At 48.1% G+C, this 26,742-nt stretch overlaps 1 long non-coding RNA gene across 7 annotated transcripts in view; it reads right to left on the bottom strand.

Moving 5' to 3' along the window:
• Positions 1-1,164: 1,164 nt before the first annotated feature.
• The window catches only part of LOC133059462 (uncharacterized), a 62,124-nt gene continuing 36,546 nt past the window's right edge, over positions 1,165-26,742 (bottom strand). Inside the window, exons 1-6 of one of the 7 annotated variants that reach the window (XR_009693564.1) lie at positions 14,453-14,780; positions 9,580-9,652; positions 8,968-9,144; positions 5,133-5,307; positions 2,241-3,173; positions 1,165-1,332 (exon numbers count right to left, since the gene is read on the bottom strand). This is a non-coding gene — a long non-coding RNA (uncharacterized LOC133059462). Of the gene's footprint in view, positions 1,333-1,401; positions 3,174-5,132; positions 5,308-8,967; positions 9,145-9,579; positions 9,653-10,482; positions 11,422-12,235; positions 12,350-14,452; positions 14,781-26,742 lie in introns of those variants that run through there. The other 6 variants (XR_009693567.1, XR_009693566.1, XR_009693568.1 and 3 more) reach the window with 6 other exon arrangements.

Genomic DNA, 26,742 nt, shown 5'->3' on the forward strand with positions numbered 1-26,742 from the left:
AGGTGGCCCAGATGCCATCTCTTCTCTCCTCTGGCCTCACACTCAGTCCTGGGCCAGTTGCTAGCTGGCCTTAGGCCTATACAAACAATGAGCTTCTGCACGTCGAAGGCCAAGGTAGAGGTGAGGGCACCTAGCTACTGATGCTCCTGGCCTGACCCTGACCTCGACCTGGTCTCGCCCTTCCTGTTCTTACTGAGTCACTGACACGCTGGAGCCATTTGTCACTGTCATACTGGAGCCATTTCTGCCTCTGACTTTTTTCTCCTCACCCTCTTCTCTCCGTGATTCTCTTATTTCTCATTTTTGGCACTTTAATTCTGTCTCTCTTTATCTCCAGGAACAAAAACAAGGGCTAAATTTTAATGAACACTTGTTATATGATTTCAGAGTGCCAGTGCATTTAATCTGCAAACCTGCTCCATTGTACAGATGGGAATAGGGAGGTGCAGATTCAGCATTTCACCCCAAATCACACTGCCGGTAAGTGGGGGAAGCCGGAACTGACTCCGGATACTCTGTGACCTTTCTGGGAAGCGGCAGTATGTCACATCGGACATAGAATTGTAAAAACACGGGTTTGAGTTCTGACTCTGGTGCCTCCATGTGACTTCGCTTTCTGTGCCTTGGCTTCCTTCCTCCTTCGTAAAACGGGATGACCAACATGTGCCCTGTCCATTCATAGAGCTGTTTTGGGGTCAAATGAAATAATAGGTGTCAAAGGACTTTGCAAATGTTAAAACATGCTGAGCGTATGGGTGGATTATTCATATGTGGTTTTGTTTTCCAGTTTTTATTTTCTCTCTTGCCTCTCAGAAGAGGTCTTTGTCTGCCTTGGTTGTGCCAGGGCGTGTAGGGCCCAGACGCAGAGGCACTCGGTTAATAACCTTTTCCTCTGCTCTCTGCTGGCCTCCTGTTTCTCAGGCCTTTCAGGGAGACTCATCACCTGTCCCTCTCTCACAATCATCAAGCCCAGACTCAGAGGGTGGGGAATTTACCGCAGCAGGATTCCAATGCTCAGATCAAGACCAGCACCACAGTACGTCCACAAACACATCTCAGACATTATCATGGAAGCCGACTGGAATTTATGCTTCACTTTATAGAAACAGGCTTAAGTAAATTTTCAGAAACATACCTACTTTTGTGGAGCAAGGCAAGGTCTGACTTTATTTTTTGGCAGCCTGCCTGGTCTGGCTTTATTTTTCTTCTTAAAAAATTATTTTGGGGCCTTCCCTGGTGGTCCAGTGGTTAAGACTCGGTGCCTCCATTGCCGGGGGCGTGGGTTTGACCCTTGGTTGGAGAACTAAGATCCCACATGCCATGTCGTGTGCCCTGCCAGAAAAGCACAAAGTAAAAAATTATTTGTAATATATTTAATTTTTTTCATTAATAGACATCGCTTTCTTGGAAGTATAACATAATAAAGTGCATTGATTTTAAGTGTACAGATTGACAACTTTTTGTGTGTGTTCATCCATATAGCCACCACTCACATCAAGAACCAGAATATTTCCAGCACCCTGGAGAACTCCCTTGTGTCCCCTCCCAGGTGATATCTGCTCCCACCGTTTTGGTTTAATTTGGTACAAAATTCAAAAGGAACAAAGATAAATCGAAAAATCTTCCTTCTACCCTGCTGTCACACACCCATTTTTTTTTCTCTGAAGAGTCAATATTACTGGTTTCTTATAGATATTTCCAAAGAAAGGAGATACACACATATTATATTATGTTTTATGTTTTGTTGTATAGATTCTCCCCCTTTTTACAATAAATGTATCTTTTTTCACTAAAGTTGCAATTGTTGTACACCTTGTTTCTTTGAAACACTAAAATCATTTTAACAACCAGCAAATTAATATCTTTACCAAAAGGCTTCCCCTTACAAAAAATCTAAACTTTGATTACTAAATAATTCTATGCTCTGTCTTACAGCCCTCTGAGGGTCTTTAGGCAACAAGTCCAGCTACTACATCAAAAAGTATGATTCAATTAGGAAAATGTGATTCATGTTAACTTCTTGGTCCAACCAATAAACCATTTTGTGAGAGTCTATCTTATTGGTATTATCTTTTCCTTTTATAGCTCTTATCAAATAACATCATGGGTTTATATTCTCAGTAACTCATGAGTTCTAAAGGAGAAAAAAAAAGACTAAAATGTGGAGCGTAAAGCATGGAATTTCTCAATGGTCTGAATTACTGGAGCTTATTTGGCTGGGGCGAATGAAAGACACATACTGTACTTTCAGATGTATTAAGCAGTTTTCTCGGGAAATTGGTCAAGAAGAATCCACTGGAGGTGTATGAACTTTCCCAGCGGGGAGGCAGACCAGACCCTGCCAGAGGACAGCTGATGGGGTGGGGTTGTGAGTTCCAGGAAGCAGAGTGGAGGCCAGGCTGAGCGGGAAGGCTGGCAGGTAACCTGAGTCAAAGTCCGCACATGCATGAGCAAGGCCAAAGGGCATAAACAGGGCCCCAAACCAGAGGCACAGTCTATATTCAGGCAGATCTTCTGAGCTGGACTGGCTGAGAAGGGGGTGAGGAGTAAGCTGGGAGGCAGCAGGTTGTTGCCAAGAGTGAGGCCAAAGTTCACAGATCTCTGGGTGCATGCGTGGGGTGTGCTGACCCAGTGTATGAACTTTGTGCACCATCCCTAGGGAGTATTGTTACAATAATGGTCCCCCAGAGAATTACCCGCACCTCTGTGTTCACACCTCTTTGCAACTGGATTTGCTGCTTCTGCTACCACAAGATGGAATCTATTTCACCTCTTCTTTCTTTTCTCTTTTTTTTTTTTGGCTTGCAGGATCTTAGGTCCCCAGCCGGGGATTGAACCTGTGCCCCTTACAAACAATGAACATGTAGAGTCTTAATCACTGGACGGAATTTCCAATTTCACCTCCTCTTGAATCTAGGTTGACCTGGTGACTTGCTTCAACTGACAAGACACGGCAGCAGTGATGTTCTTATATCTTTGTGGAGACGTCCATGTGGAGAGGCACTGAGGCACCCAGCCTACAGATGGCACTAACTTGCCAGCTATACAAGTGAGTAAACTTCGGAAGGATCCTCCAGTCCCAGGTGAGTCAGCTGATGACTTCGGCCTCAGTCAACAATAGCCTCCTGGGAGACCCCAAGTGTGAAGTGCCCACCTGAGTCCTTCACAAATTTCTGACAGGAAGAAATCATAAGAGAAAATAAATTTTTGTTGTAGTTTTATGTCAATATATTTTGGGGGTAATTTGTTATAATATATATGTAATTCATATATAATTAGTAAACAATATATATAATTAGTAAATAATCTATATGTCCATCAATAGGGAATTATTTAAATATATTAAGTACATACATATAATGACATACCATGCAGCTGCTCAAAACAATGAGGAAGTTCTTTATGTTCTGATATGGGACAGCCCTCCAAGATGATTCAAGTGAGAAATGCAAAGTGCAAAACAGTATACAGAGGATATTACCATTTGTGAAAAAAAATTACACATATACATATATGTACATGTAGAGAGGGCTTCCTTGGTGGCTCAGACAGTAAAGAATCTGCCTGCAATGCAGGAGACCTGGGTTTGATACATATGCATATTATTTTATGTGTGTGTATACACATAAACACATACTGCATACATGTGTATGTATATATATATATGTAAAATATCTCTGGAAAGAACATAAGACATTGGTAACAACAATTGCCTCTTAGCAGGGGAACTGGTTGACTTCGGAATAGAGATGGGGATATACCTTTTAAATTTGGATATAATACTATATCCTTGTGAATATACTATCCATTAAAAAATAAAGTTGAAATTTTTAAACAGTGCTCTCTCTTTGACTCAAAAATTTCACCTCTAGGAATTTATTCATAGTGGATAATCATGGCAAAGATTTAACTATGAAGATGTTGTTGCAGCTTCATTCAATATCATAAAAATGGTAAAATAACCCAATTATTCAACGATAGGAAATTTTTTCAGTAGCTTATGGCGTGTATCTGCCACCATAGAAAATAGCATTTTAGAAAACAATTCAATGCCTAGTGAGGTGATCATGATACAGTAATGGATAAGAAGTTATGAAATGGCACAGCTTACTCTTATCTTTAAAGTAAATTCAGCTATATAAATGTAGATGAAGGTAGAGATTAATAAGACACATCAATAGATATAGATAGATATAGAAACCCAAATGTTAACGGTGATTATCTCTGGGAGGCCCGATTACTGATTATCGTTAATTTTTCCTTTTTTTTTTTGTCCATTTTTAATGATAAACATGTACTACTTATGCAAAAGGGCTTCCCAGGTGGCTCAGTGGTAAAGAATCCACCTGCCAAGCAGGAGACTTGGGTTCATTCCTTCCCTGGGTGGGGGAGATACCCTGGAGAAAGAAATGGCAACTTACTCCTGTATTCTTGCCTGGGAAATCCCATGGACAGTGGAGCCTGGTTGGCCACAGTCCATGGGGTCACAAAGGCTCAGATATGACTTAGCAATTAAAAAAACTTTTGTGAAAACACAAGCACTAGGAGTTCCTCTCTTTTTTTGAGAGACTCTTGAATGATCCTATAAATAGCAGCTCAGGGTAGAGAGTTTGAAACTTTGTTTTTAAAGACCACATCTGTTCAAGCACTATGATTACCAGACCTTTATCATAGAGTCGGGAGCTGCTCACCCTATTCTAAGTTCCAGCATTGTGGTTGCAACACTGACCCCTCCCAGTCCACTGGCCAGTGGGGGCCACATCCAGAAGCTGCATCTCCAAATACCAGGATCAAAACTGTGTAGGCTTGTAAACAACAACAACAACAACAAAACAGCTGGGTAGGCAGGGGAGGCTCCAGAATGTCTAAGGAAAGCTGGTCATCTCTGAGGACTGGTCTTGGGGCCAATCTCCAACCTGCATTTCCAAAGCCAGCACACTGTCTTCACTTCCAATTTTAGTTAGAAATCACCAAGTATTGTTGGCTGAATTGTGTCCTCCCCCAAACTTGTATGTTGAAGTTCTTCTGATCTCCAGTTCCTCAGACTGACTGTATTTGGATATTGGGTCTGTAAAGAGATAATTAGTGTAAAATGGGAACTTCCCAGGTGGTGCTAGTGGTAAAGAACCCACCTGCCAATGCAGGAGACGCAGAGATGGACGGGAGTTTGATTCCTGGTTTGGGAAGATCCCCTGGAGGAGGAAATGGCAATCCACTCCAGCATTCTTGCCTGGAAAATTCCACATGCAGAGGAGCCTGGTGGGCTACAGTCCAGGGGACCTCAAAGAATCGGACACGATGGAGCAACTGAGCAAAACACAAGGTAAAATGAAGTCAACAGGTGAGCCCTACTCTTACATGACTGGTGTCCTTATCAGAAGAAGAGATTAGAAAGAGAGAGAAAGCTCTTTGTCTAGGGAATTCCCTGGCGGTCCAGTGGTTAGGACTCCACGCTTTTGACTGCTGAGGGTGCAGGTTCAATTCCTGGTTGGGGAACTAAGATCCGGAAAGCTATGGAGTAGTCAAAAAAAAACAAAAAGCCAAAAGAAAGAAAGAAGAGGAGACTAGGATGTAGGCAGGGGGAAGGCCACAAGAAGACAAAGAGGAAAAGAGGGACTTTAATAGAAATCAACCCCGCTGACACTTTGACTTCAGATGTCTAACCTCCAGGATTGTGAGAAAATTAATTTCTGTTGTTGAAGCCTCCCCAGTAGGAGTCCTGTGCTTCGGCGGCCTGAACAAACTAATTCACCAAGTTTCCTAAAGGTACACTTTTAGGCAAGACTGAGAAAACATGCATTGTCCACAGCAAAGACTATTACCTCTGGTGGTGGCTCTGAGAGATGGAGCTGATGGTGACCAGGGGGCCTGGGGTAACCCCAGCCCTTAGGTGCCACCACTGCAGGCTACATGTGAGCATCCCTGGCCTTTCTGGCAGGCAAAGGTCAGGAAGTAATTCCAGCGCGCATCCCCCCTGGGAAGCACCCAGGGCTTGCCCCAAGATGTGACCTCCAGTTCCCCGGCAAGACTGTAGCCATACTGGGAGCTGTAGCCTGGCCCCGAGGCCCCTGCTGAGTCTCAGCGGTCCCCTATCAGGGACCGGCGGGACCCTCTCTGAAGGGGCTTCCCCAACTCCCAGACCTGCCCTTCCCTCATCTCTATCTCCAAAGAGTCACCTTTACACTGCCATCAGACCCTGGAATATAGTTGGTGGTCTGGAGGAATTCGCTGTCTCCACATCTCTCGAACGGCTCTATGTGGAGCTTCAAAGCCCTGGGCATCTTACTCTCAGAGGTTACATCGCTGGCAGACTCTTGAGAGTCCCTTGGCCAGCAAGGAGATCAAACCAGTCAATCCTAAAGGAAACCAGACCTGAATATTCATTGGAAGGACTGATGCGGAAGCTGAAACTCCAATACTTTGGCCACCTGATACGAAGAACTGACTCATTGGAAAAGACCCCGATGCTGGGAAGGATTAAGGGCAGGGGGAGAAGGGGGCGACAGAGGATGAGATGGTTAGATAGCACTACTGGCTGAATGGATATTAATTTGAGCAAACTCTGGGAGATAGTGAAGGACAGGGAAGCCTGGAGTGCTGTAGTTCACGGAGTCGCAAGGAGTCGGACACGGCTGAGCAACTGAACAAGAACAACATCCCTCAACTGTATTCAGATGGACCCACGTGCCACAGCACATATACTTTACATAAAGTACAGGAGCTGAGATACAATCGCGCCCTTAACATTTTGTAGACCATTTAGCCATCCTTACAATATACTTTTCTAATTTGGGAGCCAGCAATGATCCCAGACACCTGTGGCTCAGGTGTTGCCATGAGTGTTTGAAAAGCTGGGTGGCCTGACCCCAGAGGATCCCTCCAGGCACCCAGGGTCCAGTCCCAGCGCCCCAGTCTCCTTGGGTGCTGTAGCATAGGAGGAACAGCACTTTTCCAAGCAGAGCTGTCTCTTCCTTGCCTCTAAACCTGCTCTTTGGCTACTTCCCACCTCTTCTTGCTTCTAGCAGATTTTCAACGAGGCCAGAAAAGCCAAGGCCTAGGAGGTCCTTGGGGTTTCCAAGGTGGTGCCAGTGTTAAAAAAACAAACAAACAAACAAAAAAACCCCACCTGCCAATGCAGGAGATGTAAGAGACACTGGTTCAGTCCCTGGTTTGGGTTACAATCCATGGGGTCGCAAAGAGTCAGACTCGACTGAGCAACTAACACACACTTTCACTTCAGATAAACAACAGGTTTTTTTTGGGTTTTTTTTTTTTTAGTATCAGGGCATCCCAAATGTTGTAGTTGATCTGAAACTCATATGTCACTGGGTGTCCTGTATCTTTATTTCCCGAGCTGCTCACCCTCTGAGAGCCCCCTTCCGTTTGGGTCCGGCCCCTCCGCCCTGCAGCTGTGAATATTCTTGACATCTCAACAGCGTGAGTCACACAGTTGTGGACTTCTAGGCAAATGTTTTTGAGCAGAACAGCATCATGGTTTGGGGGAATCCCCACACTGTCCCCATAACGCATGTGTTGGCAAAGCAGAAACCCTAACACGATGCCTGTAAGAGGAAAATAGAAGAGGAAACAGGAGTTTGTGATGTTCCGGAAAGACCCCCAGCCGTGGCCGTGCTGCGAAGCCCGCGGTAACTAGATCGCTGGCTCGTCACCACTCAGAGCTTGCTTTGAGGATCGGTGATATTGGAGATCACAACTTCCCAGCCAGCTCCTTTGAGGGCCTGATAGTCTTTCTTCTCCGCCTTTCTGAGAAGAGGTCTACTGGGAAGAACGGGCTTCTGGGCTGGGTGAATGGGCAGGTTGCTTGACTTCAGGAGTAACGATGGTGTCTTCGTCATGGGATTGCCCCCGGCAGAGGGGGTGGTTACAGGAAGATATTCATGTAAAATGCTGGCACACGGTAGGTGCTTAGCCTCAACGGTGGCTCTTGTTTATAATCACATCAGGACTTCTGCTTTGCCACCAAGCCAGGCCTTCTTAAAAAAAAAAAGGCAGGCTCTCAGTTCTTGGGGCTCCCACAGTGTGTCCTCAAAGAAGTTTGGAGGTCTTCTATGGCCCAGCATCGGCAAGAAGCGGGTGTCACCTGTTGGGCGTTGGTCTGGGTCAGATGTTGAGTCACCCAGCAGAGCCCCGACGAAGCAGGGCTCCCAGGACGTTGGCTGGGAGGGCTGAGGAAATAAATTTCCACCTGGCGGGTCCTTGACGGAAGGCAGGCCACATTCTGTGCACTTGCTCCACGTGTTGGTGGGGGCAGGGAGGGGCGCAGGGGGGTGTGCCCGGAGGGGAAGAAAGGAGGGGGCTCAGGAAAGGACCTGCAAAACCCGGGCCTGCTTTCCTCTTTTGGAAGGTCCACCCGTGGACCCGAGGTGGGAAAGCCCCTGACGTGGGACCTCCCTGCCCTTAACACCTGGCTCTGCACTGCGGGGTTGGGACCCTCCAGCTTCTTAGAAAGAAACTGAAAGCCCTTAGGAGAAACTCCCCCACTTCCCCTTCCTGAAGAGGAACTTGGAGTTGCCCTGACAGGAAAGTCTTGGTGGGGTTTCTCGGAAGCTGCCGCCGCTGCTCTACTGAGGAAAACCGCAGGCCCGGGGCCAGGCCAGGGGCCCGGCCGGTGGAGAGCCGGCCATTGACAGAGCCGTGGCCCAGCTGAACTGGGACGCCACCAAGGTTTTCTCTTCGGCTCCACCTGCCTCCTCCTCTCTGGGGAGTCCTCACGCTGCTCCCCTCCCCTCAGCCGCCCCGGGGTCCCCTTCCAGCCGCCCTCCGGCTCTCTACCCCAGACCCCTGCTTGTGTCAGAGCGCTAGCGTCCCCCACTGTAAATGTGTTCTCCACCCGTCACGATGCAGCCAGCCACTTAGCGTCCGTGCAGAGAGGCGCTGACCCTCTAGTAGGGGGAGCTGGGGGCGCCCGAGGGGGTGCAGGGAGCTATGTTGTAGAATAGCGCTCACCCTCTGAGCTGTCTCGAGCGGCCTGGTGAGTGGAAAATGGGCATCTTCTGGGCACATAGGGCTGCCTGCCTTAACGGTGGCTGCTGTTTGCTTCATTTCTAGAGTGGACACAGGCTTCTCTCTGGAGACTGCGGGGGGACGGGGGGGTCTCCCCTTCCCAGACACATCCAAGGGCTGCTGCTTAAGAGAGAAGAGGCGGTACCCAGGGACAAAGCTCATGCAAGGCCCCCAGCCCTAGGAGGGGCTGAGAGACCCTCAGGGCCTATGCTTTGGTACAGCCGTGTCAGAAGCTATGGCGCCAGAATCTGGCCGGGCCATTCCCCGGCTGGAAGCTTTCCATGGCTCCCCACTGCCTGCGGGGACGAAGTCCAGACTCTGTGGCCTGTGTGTAAGGCCCTGTGGCCAGGGTCTCAGCTCTCCCTTCCAGCTCCTCCTCTGGGCTTTGCTCTATTTGACCTCCGCCTCCTTCACCCAGCCATCTCCCGCTCACACGCTGTGACCCAGCAGGGCCTGGATCTCTTGGGCAACTTGTCCCTGCCCCCAGTTCCAGTCTAGATGGGTTAGGGGCTGTCTCTGCGACCTCACCGGGCACATCTCTCCTGGGACCCTTACCTACATCTTCTAGTTACCGCCTGGTCTCTTGATCATCACCCAGCCAGGGACAGCAACTGTGGGCTTGGCATATCTGAAAGAACGTTTGGTAAAGGAAGAAATGAGTACATGAGTGAATTCAGTGCTATCTGCCAGGCCGTGTGGCAGAGAGCCCCACATGCCCACAGGCCCAGACATCCACGTGTGGCTATGTCCGCCCCCACGCAGTGGGAAGAGACACGTGCTTGCTTGTCATGGTGTCCCTGTTGTGTATGAGTGTGGGTCCCTGCGTTAATCAGCCAGCATCGCTGCTGATGTCCTTCTGGCCAGCAGGTGGCAATGCGCCCCTCCACGGCAGTGTGTGTCCACCCTGACTGCCACCGGCTGTCATCACCGGAGGGAGCCTGCCTCCCTCATCCTACAGGGGGCCAGACCCACTGGGTCTCCTGGGGACTCAGTCTTGGTCTCCCGACTGAGCAGCCGGGGCTCTGATGCCACCGTGTGCAAACTCCGGCTCAACCCGTGTCTGTGGCATGCTGAACGCCCAGCGCCAACCTGGACCCCACAGGAGAGCCTGAAGTCCAGGCAGCTATGGAGCACAAAAGTTGAAATAAAAGTATGAGCTCAAAAAAGTAAATAAATAAAGTCTAGTCTCAGAGTCCCAGCTCTTAAGTGGAAATCATGGCAATGTGTAAAGATGACATAATTGAGGTAAACCAAGGACCACGGCGGGGCTGTGTCATACTCTCAAACTGTAGCCCTGGAGGGCTTGTTAAAACACGGGTTCCTGGGCTTCACCTGCCAGAGTCTCAGATTCAGAGGGTCTGGGGCGGGACCCGTGAATCTGTATTTCTAACAAGATCCTGGGCGGGTGCTGATGCCGCTGGAATGGGGACCACATTTTGAGGACCCCTGGGTACATACTTGGGGGAGACACAAGATTATAAATGCAGCAGGCTTCTGGTGAGATGTGATGGAAGCAGAGATGATGGAGGGGCAAACTCCAGCTGCTGCAGGGCCAAGGAAAGGGGACAGACCCCCCTGGCCTGGGCAGTAGGAAGGGGTGTGGACCCGGCTGTGCTCACTCCCACCACCGTTTCCAGCTCTATCCCAGGCAGTCGCGCTGGAGGAAGTGAGCCCAGCGGCCGGCTGTCCGGCTGTCGGGGCACCAGGCTTGCTTCACTCCACGTGGCTGCTGCCTTTCCCCGAAAGGGATGGGCCAGTTGGTTCTCTGCTCCGGGCCTGGCCTTTGCTGTGCTTCCTCAGCTTCTGGGAACTCACATTTCCTTTCTGTTTCTTTTTTTAATACTGCTTTCAAATCCAATTATCATGAAAGCAAAGCATGTCCATCTTAGAACATCCATACAAAGCAGGAAAGTGTAAAGAAGAAAGCAAAGTTTCTTCTTCAGTGGAAGTTCCAGTCACTCAGAGGTAATCACCGCCTACTTCCTTCCTTGCACAGGTGTCTCCTGCACAATGTTCTGTCCGCTTGATATTGTAGCATGAGTGTTGTCCTTTGACGTGGACATCCTTGCTGCTAAGTCACTTCAGTCGTGTCTGACTCTGTGCGACCCCATCCCTGGGATTCTCCAGGCAAGAACACTGGAGTGGGTTGCCATTTCCTTCTCCAGTGCATAAAAGTGAAAAGTGAAGTCGTTCAGTCGTGTCCGACTCTTCGCGACCCCATGGACTGTAGCCTACCAGGCTCCTCCGTCCATGGGATTTTCCAGACAAGAGTACTGGAGTTGGGTGCCATTGCCTTCTGCGGTGAACATCCTCAGGAAACATGAATTTAAGCGCAGCACAAGTGCACAGGTGAAGCTCTTGATGTAGTAACCGCAGCCAGCATTTCAGGTGACTTCTCCAGGGGAACCTCCCAGAAAGGGACTTGCTGGGTCAAAGGGCATGAAAATTTTAAGACTCTTGATACATATGAACCATGTGCTTCCCAAAAACATTGTGCAGGTTGGTGGCCCGGCCCCGGGAGGAAGGGGAATGATAGTTGCTGGGCCCAGTTCACAATGTTTGAAATGAAATGAGGAGGCCCATGTGGCCACACGGTGGGACGGAAGAAGGGCCTGGCACTGTCCAGCCTCCACAGCTCCCTGGGCGGTGCCATGCCCCATGCCATGCTTCCGATGGACGGTGTGGCACCTCTGATGGGACCAGGCCAGGGCAGAGCTGCCCTCCTGTCCTGGAGCCAGTGTGGGACTAGTTTCAGAATATCAGAAATGACCACTTCTGAGACTTCCTTGGTGGTCCAGGAGTTAAGACTCTGTGCTCCCAGTGCATGGGACCCAGGTTTGATCACTGGTCAGGGAGCTAGATCCCACATGCTGCACGGCTTGACCTAAAAACAGAAACAAATGACCACTTCTTCCCACTTCACCACCACCAACCTGGCCCATCTCCGCCCAGATGGTCTCCGTAGCCCCTCATTGTTTCCCTGTCCCCATCCGTCCCTTGCCGCGTTAGTCTGTCTCCATAGCAGCCAGAGAGATCCTTGTAAAACCTAAGTCAAGTTGGGTCACTCTTCAGCTCAAAGCCCTCCAATGGCTCCCATCTCACACAGGGTTAAAAGCAAAGACCTCACTATGACCTCCAAGGCCTTTAGGATCGGTGCCGCCCCTACTCCCATTAGCTCTCTGACCTTGCTTCCCACAGCTCCCTCCCTTACCTGCTCAGCTGCCCGATGCTCCTCAGAACAACCCAGCACGCTCCTGCCTCAGGGCCTTTGCACTGCCGTTCCCCCTGCCTCAGCTAGCCACACTTCCTCAGCTATCCACAGGCCTCCTCCGCTCAAATGTCATTTCAGAAACAACCACAGGCAAGTATGACCTATTCTGGAAAGCCCCTCCCTACCCACTGTGTTAGTTCCCTCACCCTGTGTGACGCTCCTTCAGGGCACTGCTCACTTACCTGACTGTCTGCCTTCCTACCGAAGGGAGACCTCTATGAGGACAGTCCTCTTTGGCCATTTTGTTCTGTCTGGTTTTCTGTGAACCTGTTGAACGGACTTTTTCTTTTTTTAAGTGGGAAGGCGTGGGAAACTCCCCCAATCAGGGATTGAACCCGTGCTCCCTGCAGTGGAAGCGTGGAACCTTAACCACTAGATCACCAGAGCAATCCTAAATGGACAACTGACTGCAAGGTTTCAGCAGCTGGGTACATGTGTGGTTTTTCCCCTAGACGGTACCTTGCCACTTCTAAGTCACCAGCTTGTGGACAGCACCCGGCCCATACCAAGCACCCGTGTAGTGTTTATGTACAGATGAACTCATGATGGAGGAGAACTCGAGGCAAGACACAGGAGACTGCTGCACCGAGACTGGAAAACTGGGACTCCAGATGAGCCCCTGCCACTCATAATCACACAGGCCTTGGGCAAGTCCCCTCACCTCTTTGAACCTTGGTTTTGTCATTCATAAAATGGGTATGATGATACCTGTGCTGCTAGCATCACAGGGCTGTGGTGAGGGTTAAATGGCAAATGTAGGTCAGCAAAGCCCAAGGACAGCCCTGCTCAAGCTGCAGCTCCTCTCCGAGGCTCTGCCCAACACCACCTCACCCCAGCCACTCCCTGCTCCGAGTGCCTGCGGAGCCCTGTGTGGGTATGTGGGTGTCCGAGTGCCCTGCTGGTGTATTTACTAAGACTGTGCACCCTTGAGACCGGGCCAGCCCTCACCATCTCTGCATCCATCGGCAGGGCACTGGCAGCTGGGCACTGCCCCTCGGACATCTGATGGCTGGCCAATAAATATATTCATTGAAAGCGATAGACAAGTTACTGTGATATGAATAAATAAGGGTGGGGATTTCAGACCCAGACAGAGGGCTGGGGTGAGGCCACTCAGCTAGGGGCTCTCTGGGTTCTGGGCAGAGGGCCCACAGGGACACCAAGTGCCCCGACTGAAGAGGAAATGTGGGAGGGACCAGACTCGGTGACACTGGGAGACGGCCTGGCCAGCATCCTCCCCAGACATCTGCCACATCGAGCGCATCTTCTGGGCTTCGGGGCAGAGGCCTGGCTACCCACCTGCATTCCTTGCTCTGTGTACCCATGATCTCATGCTGGCCTTGCGGGCTGCCCACGGGCTAGAAGGCTTTGCCCAACTCTGCAGATGAAGAAACCGAGGCTCATGGAACTCAGTGCCCCGACTCGGGGCAGGGAGTCATCTCACCTGGGTTCAGGCAGGCACCCTGGTGGAATTCGGTCAGGGAGACCACACCACACTATTCAGTCAGGTTTTAAAAGCCGCATTGATCCTATGCCCCGACTCAATAAACTCTGGTCAACTTACTCTCCCTAGGGCTGCCCAGAGGGGATCCTGGGGTTTTCCAGGCCCGGCTGCCTTCCCTCTGCAGACTGGATGACCCAGACAGACTTAGCTGACAAACAGGCCCTACCCGGGAGGGGCGTGGGATGCAGCGAGCGAAACTCCTTTTAGGAAGGAAATCTCAAAGCCAAGGTTGAGAAACCAGTGTCTCGCCAAGGCCTGGGGGGTGGGGGGGAGCCCAGGTGAGCCGACTCAGTCCTCTGGAATGGGTGGGGTCTCGAGGGGTGGCGGGCACTTCCTCCTGCCCCAGCCCAGGGTCTTGTTCAATCCTTATTGAGGAGTTTCCTGGCGACAGGTAGTGACCTGTCGGCCGCCCGTGTGGGAAGCAGCTTGGCGTGGCCCTCACTGTCTCATTAGCCGTGATTCACCCAGGACTCACCTGCTGTCAGGGACCTGTCCCACTGCCCGCCAGAACCAGCCTGGCCGGCACCCTTGGAGAAGCCCAGATCCCGTTCCTCCAGCCTCCACGGCAGCCGGGGCCAAGCCTACCTGGCACACAGTCACAACTCAGAATTCATTTATTCAACCAACAAATATTTACTCATTTGCACACTTACTGTATGCCAGGCACTGTTGCTAGTGCTGAGGATACTGAGTGAACCAGGCAGACACAAATCCTTGCCCTCCTGGAGCTCACTTCTCATGGGAAAAGACAGACAGTAAACAAATAAGTGAATCATACGAGCTCTTGAAGATGGTGAGTGCTGTGGAGAAAAAGGAGGGAAGAGCATGATACGGGTTGCAATTCTAAATAGTGAATTAGGATGTACCGCTCTGAGAGGCGATATCTGAGCAAAATCTGGTGAAGATGAAGATGTACAAATAAGGAAGGGGAAAGCTGTACCAGAAACAGCAAGTGCAAAGGACGTGGGGCAGGGATGCAGGATGGGGGCCGTGTTTGAGGACCGGCAAGGAGACAGGGGTAGCTGAAACAGAGCTGGCAAAGAGAAGACAGTGGAAGACGGGGTCCAAGGCTGGGGTGGGGGTGGGGGGCGGGTTGTCCAATCTGTGCAGGGTCTCACAGGCCTTTGTAAGAGCTTTGGCTTTTACTCAGCTGAATTCTGTTAAAAATTCTTCAAAATCCACCCCCAACCCCCCCACCTCCCCCACCCCCGCTTTGAGCGCAAGACAAGTTTTCCAGGCTTTTGCCTGGCTCAAGAGGCCAGAGAGCTAAGTCAAGGGTCAGGGTTATTTTCACCAGGGAGGGTCTGGAAGGATGAGTCTGCTGATCAGAATGTCATTGCCTGTGGAGGATGGAGGAAGAGGAAGATGCCTGTCTGGGAATCGAGTACCTACTGCAGAGAGATACGTGGGGAGAGGAGGAGAAGGGAGCAGAGGCTGCAAAGGAAAGGTGTTGGCAGTTAGAGACAGCCTTGCCCAGCCACTCCAAGCCTAACCCTCTAGACTCACCTGGGACACACCCCACTGATACTCTGCTCCAGCCTGTCAGCTCTGGCCCACTGTACCTGCTGTTCCCTCTGCCAGGGAATCCTCGCTGCTCTTTGCCTGGTGAACTCCCACTCAACCTCCATGCGGGGGTCGCTGAGTCCCCAAAGCAGGTGCTCCTCCCACCAGCCCAGCACTTCACTCCCACCCCTGGACACATTTTCACACAGAGTCATACCAGCCCACTGAGGAGTCTCGCTTCTCCGTGAGACCGTGGCTGCCGACCACGCTGTGGGTTGCTCACCTTTCCATCCTCTGAGCCGCGCACAGAGTAGGTGCTGAAACAGCTAAACGAGTGAGGAATCGCTTGTTAGGATGTGGATCTCTCCGAGGTTTTGGAACAGCGACAAGACCAGATTCACGTTTTAAGAAGATGACTGTCTCAGTGTGTGTGTCTGTGTGTGTGGAGGTGTGGGGGAAAGATCGGAGGAGGGTGACAGCTAAGAGGCTGCTGCAGAAGTCCAAGCAGGGGCAAGAGAGAGGCAAGGAAGGACAGAACCAGGGAGCCAGCTGCTGGGAGTGAGAGGATGAGCAGTTTTTAGAAGGGGCATCAACACTGGCCCTGGGGGCGATGAGGAAGAGGGAGCAGAGGGTGGGGTCCAACCTTCCCTCTTGTGTTTTTTGTCCTTCCTTCTGTCCTGCCGGGGGATAGACAGAAACCGCTTCTCAGACACAATGAAGCACGGTGGTTAGGGGCCCAGGTTTTGGAGCCTGAATCTGGGTTCGTATCCCATTTCCACCACACAGTCGCTCTGTGGCATCAGGCAGGTTTACTCAACCTCTCTGTTCCTTTTGGTAAGGCTGTAAGGCAAGGATGACAACTGAGAATCAGTTACTGCATTTCATTGATTCCAACGCTCCTGTTTTAACATTTCTGAAAGCCAAGTCAGTCTTAAAATCAATGGCATGCCATGGGTTAATTGGCAGTATTCTTTAGTGGTACATCATACATGGCATATCTGAAGACTGATGGAGCCTCAGATTTGATGAACCACAAAAATTACACAGAGAGATGGGTACCTGGCATGCCATAAGGGCTGAATAAATGTTAGCTATTATTACTGTCATTACTTGCTTTCGGGAGTACTCTTCGTCATACAAGGTAACAGATGCCGAATCAGAATAAAGAGACAAATATAATCTGGAGCTAAAAGAGAAGAGGAGCTAATTCACAAATAGCTACAAAGGTGAAAGAAATCTTAGTAATTTCCCCTCCAGAAAAACACCCAAAGCGTAATGCTTCCTCTGAAAGATCCCACAGGATTCTGCCAAAGTTCCAGAGAAAACTTCAGAAATTCCTCCTTTACAAGGGGAGACCAGAACTCCTGGCTCCCTGACCGGCAGGGGGAACCAGGGCCTGTCCCCAGATGACTTCGGGGGTGTTCCCTGTGTCCTTTCGAATTTCCCTGAGTCACCATTACTCACTGCTCACAATCAGGGCTCTGCCACCTTCCGACCAGGAGGCCGATGCCCCGGGATCAAGGGGCACCCTCAGACAGAAGTGTGATTGTGGAATGCTCAGCACGGGCCATCACCCCCGCCCAGCTCAGAAGAGCAGGGTGACCCTCTCCGCCGTCTTATTTTTGGCCTCTCGAGTTGTGTTCCTGCCTACTGACTTGGCAAATCCTGGGCGACTCGCCTTGTTTTCTCTCCTCACTTAAATACATGTCTGGAAAAAGCCTCCGCCCCCACAGACCCTGCTGTGTGTGGAAATGGTGACAGGCCCAGAGGAGGAGGAGGAGACGCTGGGCGGCTGGTTCACGGAGCCTCCCCCTGGATGAGGCGGGGAAGCAGGGGGGAAAAGAGTTGGCCCAGGCCGGCGCCCTGAGGCCCAGCTGCTCAGGTCAGCGACACTCCCAGGGACGGTCCCGCGTCCTTTCAGGCTCAGCCAGGGCCCCCACCCACCCCAGCTCTAATCCTCTCCTGCTCTGTCTGTAATGACAAGAGACCATCTCAGCCCCCTTCCCCCGTGTGAGGCTCACTCAAAAGTCCCCGGTGACAGGGACTGGTTTGCACCTGGGGTTGGGAAGCAGTGGGCATGAAGACTCAGGAGTCTGGCCACAGGCAGGCGGTGTGCACGTGCTAGATGGCGAGGGGGTGCTGGGTAGAGGTAGTTCTGTAGCCCGCAGCCGGGGTCAGCTGGCAGGCAGGCAAGGACAAAGGTGGCCGGGACACTCTACCAGGGGGAATGAGGGACTGAGCACTCAGCAGTGGGTTCATTGGGAGACCCGCCCCTTTAAACAGGACAACTGTCCTTGCTCCTGGCCCCCGGACATCAGGTCAGCATTCTTGCAGTGTCACAGTCTGATGGCATCTTCATTCCAGAACATGCAATCTCCTGCAGATCTTTCCAATCACGAGTTCCACCGAGTCTCTTCTCTGGGCTGGAGTAAACACCAGGACGGTTTCAAAGCCTCAGGACACCCCATCCCACCCCCTCCCATTTGCACGGGGAGGATGGAACTGACAAAGCCATGTTGTTGAATAAAGGCACCGTGTGATACCTGGGGAGACAAGCGTTGTCATTCCCATTTATCATCCCCATTTTAAAGATGAACAGGGCAAGGCCATGGGAGGTTAACAGTCTTGCCTGGGTTCCCACAGTTAGCAAGTAGCAGGTCTGGGCTTTTAACCAAGCTCTATCAGTTCCCAAGAGCCTTCACCCTTGACCTCTGTATCACACTGCATGCTTAGAAGGTGCTTGACAAAGCCCCTGGCACAAAGGGTGGTGGTGGAGTTGGGGGCTTAATAAACAGTAGCTACTGGGACAAATAATGCCGATCTCATAATAACTCACTGAGATCCTTTCTTGTTCCCATTTTACAGATGAAACTGAGGCTCAGAGAGGCTTCATAACTTGCTCAAGACCACACAGTATGTGGTGGAGCCAAGTTGAGTTCAAACCGCAGGCTCCTCTGACTTCACAAGCCATGGTCTAGCCAGTGCACTCACTCTGTCTTGGGGAAGCACCAGCATCCTTGCTTAGCTGCACCCCTCATAGACTGAGGTTCTCTCTCTGCAGGGAACCGTGGCTGGAATCTCCTCTTGGTCATCTCCCTCTCCTGCACCTCACCTGGGCTTCTGATGTAGCTTCCCAAGTGCGGGTACCTCTTTCATCTGCGCAGCTCCCCATGTAAGCTACCTCTCTACTTGTCTCTGTAAGTAATCCAAGGCACTGCCCCCGAAGCTCATCAGATACAGCCAGAAAGCCCTGGCTTTGAACTTCTCAACAAGAATGTCTCCATTAAAGGGAATCTCGGGAGACATGTCAGGAGCAAGATAACAGTGGTGAGAGGTCACTGAGAAGGATGACAAGGGCCGCACAAAGGGATCTGGCCCCCAGGAGGGTCACTTGTTTCCTTGATGGCATCTTTGGAGCCAAAACAAACACAGTAGTAGACTTAGCCAGCCTTCGCAGCAAGTGTGTGCACACATCCCCCCACCCCGCCCCCCGCCGACCCCGCCCGAGTCACAGGCTACGGTGGACAGCTCTCAGCCGGTTGAAAGTACCGGCATTCCTGCCCCGCTTGGCTTGCTTCTCTGAGAGAAACCACACTCCTTTGACCAAGTGCTGGGTCAACCCTGCAATCAGACTCATTTGCAGAATTGCTGGACCGATGAGAAGAAATGATAATTTTGCAAAGAGAGACCCTGTTTACTTCATACCCATTAGGATGGCTACTTAAAATATATATATATATATATAAGACAACAGGTGTTGGCAAGGATGCGAAGAAATTGGAAGCATTGTATACCATTGTTGGGATTTTGAAATGATACATCTGCTATGGAAAGTAGTATGTAACTTCCTCAAAAAATAAAATTACCTTATGATCCAGCAATCCCACTTTGGGTGTAGACACATCCAAAAGAATTGAATGCAGGGTCTCAAAGAGATATTTGCACAGCCTTGTTCATTGTAGTGTTGTCCACAATTCCACCAAGGGGTGGAAGCAACCCAATGTTCCTTGAGGATAAATGGATTGAACAAAACGTGGTATATACTTACCATGGAATATTACTCAGCTTTCAAAAGGTAGGAACTCCTGTCACATGCCACAACATGGATGACACGCAAAGATATTATGAGAAATAAAATAAGCCAGACACAAAAGGACAAAAAGTCCGTTATTTCACTTCTGGGAGGTATTTAAAGTGGTTAAGTTCATAAAAACAGAAAGTAGAATGGTGATTACCAGGCACAAGGCAAAGGGGGAAATGGGGAATTGTTGTTTAATGGGTATGGAGTTTCAATTTTGCAAGGTTAAAAAGTTCTAGAACTTGCACACACAGCAATGTGGATATACTTATCCCTACTGAACTGTAGGATTAAAAATGGTTAAGATGATATGTGCCTTTTTACAAGAATTAAAAACAAATTTTAAAAGGAAGGGATGGACTTCCTCAGCCGTCCAGTGGTTAGGACTCCACGCTTTCACGCTTCAGGCCCTGGTCGGGGAACTGAGATTCCACAAAGTTCGCAGCGCAGCCAAATAAATAAACAAATAAAAGGAGGGGGGACCTTGTTGATTTCCTCACTTTGGAGGGATTTGTAACATTGACCAAGATAAGTGCTTTATGCCTATCGCTTTCTTTTGCTCTCACCACAACTTAACCGGGGTGGACATCACTATTCCTTGTTTACACCCTGGGAAATTGATGCCCAGTGAAGGAAACTGAGTCACCCACAGTCTCAAGGAACTCAGGGAAGGCAGGAGCCCCCGTCTGCACTCAGACTCGTCTCCCTCCAAATTGGGGGTCTTGCCCTTGCCCTCATCTCCCTGCGGGCTGGCTGTTCTCCTAATTCGAGCTCCCAGTCATTGACAGAAAGAAAGCAAACCTAACATTCAGCATTCCATTGCCCCAAACCAAGCCCAAGGTCCTCAGTGAGGAGCCTGATGCATCTTCTATTTCTTGACTTGCCAGGTGGATTAAGCAGAGTGCTAAGCACACGTAGTTAATGGTGGAATAAAACACTTGAGAACGAGTGGATTTTGTTAAACTTCTCCAAGGGCTAGATAAACGGACAAGGAACACGCTGAGCCATTAGTGAGAGACCGTTAGTCTCGTTAGCGCGAAACTTAGCGGACGACCGTTAGTACTCGCGGCGACCGTTAGCACAAGTGACCGTTAGTTCGTGACCATTAGCATGACGGTTAGGGGTCCCGCTCGCTCGGTGGTCAGCCTCAACGTGGTCCTCCGGGCAGAGAGTGCAGTAAAAGGTGGACGGTGACCTTCTCCCCAGAGCCCTCCAGGCCCGCCGTCCTCGGGCTGGCTGGTGAGCCGGGGGGCTGCAGGCTGTGTCCTGCTGAGCTCCGGGGCCCTCGCCATGGCCGCCCAGTGGCCCAGCCTAGGCCTTGAAGCAGCAGTGAAACTTTTTTCTCACCCGCAGCACGAGGCTGTGTGGAGCAGAGAAACATCCAGAGCTGTGGTCACATCCGGTGTCACTCGGAGTGAGTCACTCTAGCTTGCTTGGGCTGGGAATTCTCTCCACTCCGATTGGGTTGCTTCCCTTGTGAGCAGTAGACCATTTTGGGCCCATTCTCTTCTGAAAGCTGGGCCACTCGGTGTGGAGGTCTCTGTCTGGGAGTGAAAGTGGAATTGCAGACTACACTTCCTCTGTCTGTCAGTGTGGCCTGTAGTATCTGTTATTTGTGTTTTTGAGTGCATCATTTGGGGGTAAGCTTTTAAAAAAATTTTTTTTTTAATGTTTATTTATTTGACTGTATTGGGTCTTAGTTGCAGCATGCAGGATCTTCCTTGGATCATGAAGGATCTCTTCACGGGCTCTCTCATTGTGGCTCTTGGGCTCAGTAGTTGCAGGCTTAGTTGCCCCCCACCATGTGGGATCCTGGTTCCCTAACCAAGGATCAAATCCACATCCCCTGCTTTGCAAGGTGGATTCTTAACCACAGGACCATCAGGGAAGTCCCTGGGGTGAGCTTGTGACCCCACAGGTTTGTGCTTCTGTCTGTGGGACTAGGCTAGTTATCTGTATGCTGTATGTGTGTGGATCAGTACTTGCATTGGCTAGCTGAGACATCTTTGGTGGAAAACGGGGCTTGAGCTCAAGTGTAATGACACCAGGTATCCTTCCATATTTGTGTCAGGTTTCACCTGTGCTAGAGCGCTGGTTGGGATTTTTCCTTTGCAATGGTTCCTTTTGCAAAGCTCCCTTTTTGGTGCTAGGGAAATGTGATCCTTCGAGACACTTTTTGTGCATTTGTTTGGTTGATATTTGATGACACCTGCCGTGATAATCAGACCTCTTTCCATCTGATAGTTCTTCTAGTATGTATTTTGCAAAACTAGATCTTTAGTATGATCCTAGAGAGAGAGAGGTTTGTTTTTTTTTTTTTAAATGAAGAGAGGAAGAAGATGGTTTTTTTCTTTTTTTTAAAATGTGGATCATTTTTGTTTGTTTGTTTAAGGTCTTTATTGAATTTGTTACAATATTGCCTCAGTTTTATGTTTTGGTTTTTCAACAGTGAGGTGTGTGGGATCTCAGCTCCCCAACAGGGCTTGAACCCATACTCTCTGCATTAGAAGGTGATGTCCCAACCACTGGACCACCAGGGGAGTCGCCAGGAAGATTTGTTGAGATACTGCCTGGTTGCTATATTCTTTAGACTCTGGAGGAAAATTAGTTAAGATGAAACTCCTTCGAAATTCCAAAACTGGTTCTTTTCACATATGCAGTTAAAGAAAGCTGGCTTGATGGAATACTTTTTTCAGAATTCTGACCCTGAGAAAATAGAAATATTTCTAGGAGAAATCTTGAAGTTAGCTAAGTAAATTTAACTTATTTCAACTGTTATTTTTGTTTTGTTTTTTTTTCTTTTTCTTTTTTTTTCATCACAGAGGACAACTGTTATTTTTGGTTTTGCATTTGCCAGGTGAATGGCCATGACACATGCGGTCATGATTCCCTATCTTTCAGTTGCGTGTTGTTTGTTGTTTAAAAAGAAGGATACTTGTTTGAAAAAGTTGACAAAATTGTTAGACTTCACCTTTCTCTTTTTTGTCCTGCAGGAATTAGATTCTGTTCTTTGTGTGTATGTCTGCATTTGTCTTATCTGCAAGTGTGCTGGGAAATTCAAATTTGTTTCCCAAGTGCAGCCCCTTGAGGTCCTTTCTTCAAACTGGACTACTTTCAGTTGCGATATTGCTGAGTTAACTTGTAAATGAGCTCTATTTGATTGACTTAAAAGTACACGATTACAAATTAAAGACTTCCTGATATTTACAAAATGGGCCAAAATGAATTTCAGGTCCTCATGATTCTGGAAATATTCAGTACTGAATTGATATCTGCTTTTGGAGTTAGCTTAAGCTTGTTGGTTTGTTAGTGTAATACTTCTGCTTTACCTAGGAATCAGTTCAGTCACTCAGTCCTGTCTGACTCTTTGCGACCCCATGGACTGCAACACGCCAGGCCTCCCTGTCCATCACCAACTCCCAGAGTTTACTCAGATTCATGTCATCGAGTAGGTGATGCTATCCAACCATCGCATCTTCTGTTGCTGCCTTCTCCTCCTGCTCTCAATCTTTCCCACCAACAGAGTCTTTTCAAATGAGTCAGCTCTTCCCATCAGGTGGCCAAACTATTGGAGTTTCAGCTTCAGCATCAGTCCTTCCGATGAATATTCAGGACTGACTTCCTTTAGGATTGACTGGTTGGATCTCCTTGCTGTCCAAGGGACTTTCAAGAGTATTCTCCAACACCACAGTTCAAAAGCATCAATTCTTTGGCATTCAACTTTCTTTATAGTTCAACTCTCACATCCATACGTGACTACTGGAAAAATCATAGCTTTGACTAGGGACTTTTGTCAGTAAAGTAATGTCTCTGCTTTTTAATATGCTATCTAGGGTGGTCATAGCTTTTCTTCCACAGAGCAAGCGTCTTTTAATTTCATAGCTGCAGTCACCATCTGCAATGATTTTAGAGCTCAAGAAAATAAAGTCTGTTACTGTTTCCATTGTTTCCTCATCTATTTGCCATGAAGTGACGGGACCGGATGCCATGATCTTAGTTTTTTGAATGATGAGTTTTAAGCCACTTTTTAGCCAGTTTTTTCACTCTCCTCTTTCACCTTCATCAAGAGGCTCTTTAGTTCCTCTTCGCTTTCTGCCATAAGGGTGGCATCATCTGCATATCTGAGGGTATTGATATTTCTCCAGGCAGTCTTGTATATTAGAGATCAACTCAGACTTTATATGTGTTGCAAATTAGTCAGCAAGGAAAAATAACTTGATATGATAAAACTTTATATTTACCTAAAATAGCCTGTCCAGATTTTGGTAACTTGAAACTGAACTAAGTTAAATGGCAGGAATTCAGTGACTATCTGGGTCATTTCAAATAGAATAAGGGAATTCCCTGACAGTCCAGGGGTTAGGACTCTGCTCTTCCAGGGCAGGGAGCACAAGTTTGATCTCTGCTCAAAAAATTAAGATCCTTCATGTTGCATGGCACAGCCAAAAAAAAAAAAAAAAAAAAAATCAAATAGGATAAAATATTGGAACATTGGTTGCTAGGCAAATCTAAGTTTACCTACCTTTGCATTTTGAGGAGAGAAAAACTAAAGCATAAGTTTCCAAGCAGAAAATGCTGGTATGACAAACAGTTATTTATATGTTTTGAGTTTAAAAAAGAGTTTTATGTATGCTCAGACTGAGATTAGATTAAATTTTGGTAAATGGATTTTGTTATTAAAACTAGGTAGTACAAGGCTAGATTTGGTTCCTCTCTGCTAAGAGAACAAGTTTACTTAGAATGCTACATTTGATAACAGATTATATGAACTTCCTTACCTTTAAGGATTCTGTATTTGTTTTTGAGTTTTCTTCTTACTTTGGATAAGAAATAAATATTGTCTTACAGTGACCTATGATCTTATTTGACCAAGTGTTTTGAAACTTTTTGACAACTGTTCCAAATATCAAATTTTAATTATATTTCTTTTAACTTCCAGCTGACTTTGGGATGTTTTAGAGGACCCCTGAGGCAACGCAGAGAGGAATATTTAACTTGTATTATTTGATATGGTGAATTACATGGGAAGCATTGTCAAATGAGTGATAAATCTCAGATAATATGCCATGGATAAATTCTACTACTATAGATATTCTAGAAATTACATTAAGTTTCTGAAATACGGATATGTCATGGTATAATCTATCAGCCATAATTCCGGTTAAATCACAGGTACTTGATTAAGCTTCTTTGTCAACACATTGTAATCTTTAATTTGCCTTTTTAAGTCCTTGTGCATGTGTGCATGCTGTTGCTTTAGTCTTATCCGACTCTGTGGGAACCTATGGACTGTAGCCTGCCAGGCTCCTCTGTCCATGGGATTCTCCAGGCAAGAATTACTGCACAGGGTTGCCATTCCCTTCTCTAGGGAATCTTCCCAACCCAGGGATGGAACCCATGTCTGTTAGTCTCCTGCACTGGCAGGTGGTTTCTTTACAACCTGGAAAGCATTTTTAAGTCTTTAATAGACAGTCAGTCTGATGCTTTGCAAAAATACTTCATCTTTAAGAAGTTTCATAGGAAGGACTTTTTGTCAAGTACAGGTCTCTAATAAATTTCAGACTATACCATTGAACTGGGTAAGAAATTGACATTCCTAATGGAAAACCTAATGACTTCATAAAACATTGACAAAAGGATTGGTTACTGAGTAAACTGCTGAATGTGGTTATAATGTTTATGAGCTTTGTCTGGCGTGTCACTGATTTTGATCTATGTTTTCCAGATATAGGGAAGCCCTACCCCTCAAGTTACTCATGACTTACAGCAATTTGGTAAATTATACCTCTGTGAGTAAAATGAAAATATTTTTTCTTTTCTCTCCGGCTGCTCCCTCCAGAAACTAGAGACTCCTGGGCATGTGCAGGAATCTTGATTTTTGGGGAGCAAGAATTCCACTAAGACAGAATCTGACGGCAGGCCTTTGGCATGGATTTCCTGGCCTTAAGAAGCCTTTGGGGAATTGTCTGAGACTCCTGAGGTGTTTCACTGAAACCATTTTGGAGGGGTCTAGTGATCAATTGACCAGGCTTACTTTACAAGCAAATTAGTCTTTATTTGGCGTATATGTGAAGAACACATCCTGCTTTAACTATCTTGCTTTTAAAAGCACATGATTGTGTTAACAGTTGGGAATAAGTGACAAAATGTATGACATACAAAATGTTTCCCCATTAGCATAGCTCTGAGCCTGTTCACAATATCTGATCAGTTTTCCCCGATGTGAATATCTGGGCAAATATCAATATAAAGGAGGCCTAGCACCAAGGGACATGATCTAGACCCTTAGCTGGGCAAGTAGCTAAGTCACCCCAACATCTAGGGACATGTTTTGGTCTACTGAAGAATTTGCAATTAAAAATGGAGATGACAGGGAATTCCCTGGTAGTCCAGTGGTTAGGACTTGACCCTTTCATTGCCAGGGTCCAGATTTAATCCCTAGTGGGAGAACTAAGGTCCCACAAGCCATGTGGCACAGCCAAAAAAAAAAAAAAAAAAAGATATAGGGAAATGATGGAAAAATCTGCATATATTTTGAGATATGGAAAGTCGTTCTGGCTGATACATGATCTAACTTGAACTTTACTGACTAGAACAGCCTGTTTATGGCCTTTCGGACATGCATTGTACATCTGCCTTAGTCATCGAGGAGGGGAGTACATTTGAAAGTCAAAAATGGAATAGCTGTGGTTCAGACATCCAAGGTAAAACTGGGGAGCCATAGTGGATGTGATTTTAGACTCATGCCCATATTGCTGAGAACCTGAATTTCCCAAGCTATATCATGCTTGGGATGCTACCAACCATTTGCAAAGCAGCATCTGCTGGCAGATGGGAGGTGCAACCTTATGACCTCAAGGTCTCCTCTGGTAACATTAGCAGGAAAAAGGAGACATGTGTAGTGGCCAATAGCTCCCTTTATGTTCACCTTAATACCACATGAGAGGCTAAAATCACTCCAAAATCACTGTGGATGGTTATTGCAGCCATGAAATTAAAAGATGCTTGTTCCTTGAAAGAAAAGCTATAACAAACCTAGACAGTATATTAACAAGCAGAGACATTACTTTGCTAACAAAGGTCTGTGTAGTCAAACCTATGGTTTTTCCAGTAGTCATGTAGGGATGTGCCAAGGTTGAGTGTTGAAGAATTGATGCTTTCAAATTGGAATGCTGTAGAAGACTCTTGAGAGTCCCTTGGACTGCAAGGACATCAAACCAGTGCATCCTAGAGGAAATCAAGCCTGAATATTCATTGGAAGGACTGATGTTGAAGCTGAAGCTCCAATACTTTGGCCACCTGATGTAAAGAGTCAACTCATTGGAAAATACCCTGATGCTGGGAAAGAGCAAGGGCAGGAGG

Source organism: Dama dama, chromosome 7 (genome assembly GCF_033118175.1).
Source record: "Dama dama isolate Ldn47 chromosome 7, ASM3311817v1, whole genome shotgun sequence".
Taxonomy (NCBI): domain Eukaryota; kingdom Metazoa; phylum Chordata; class Mammalia; order Artiodactyla; family Cervidae; genus Dama; species Dama dama.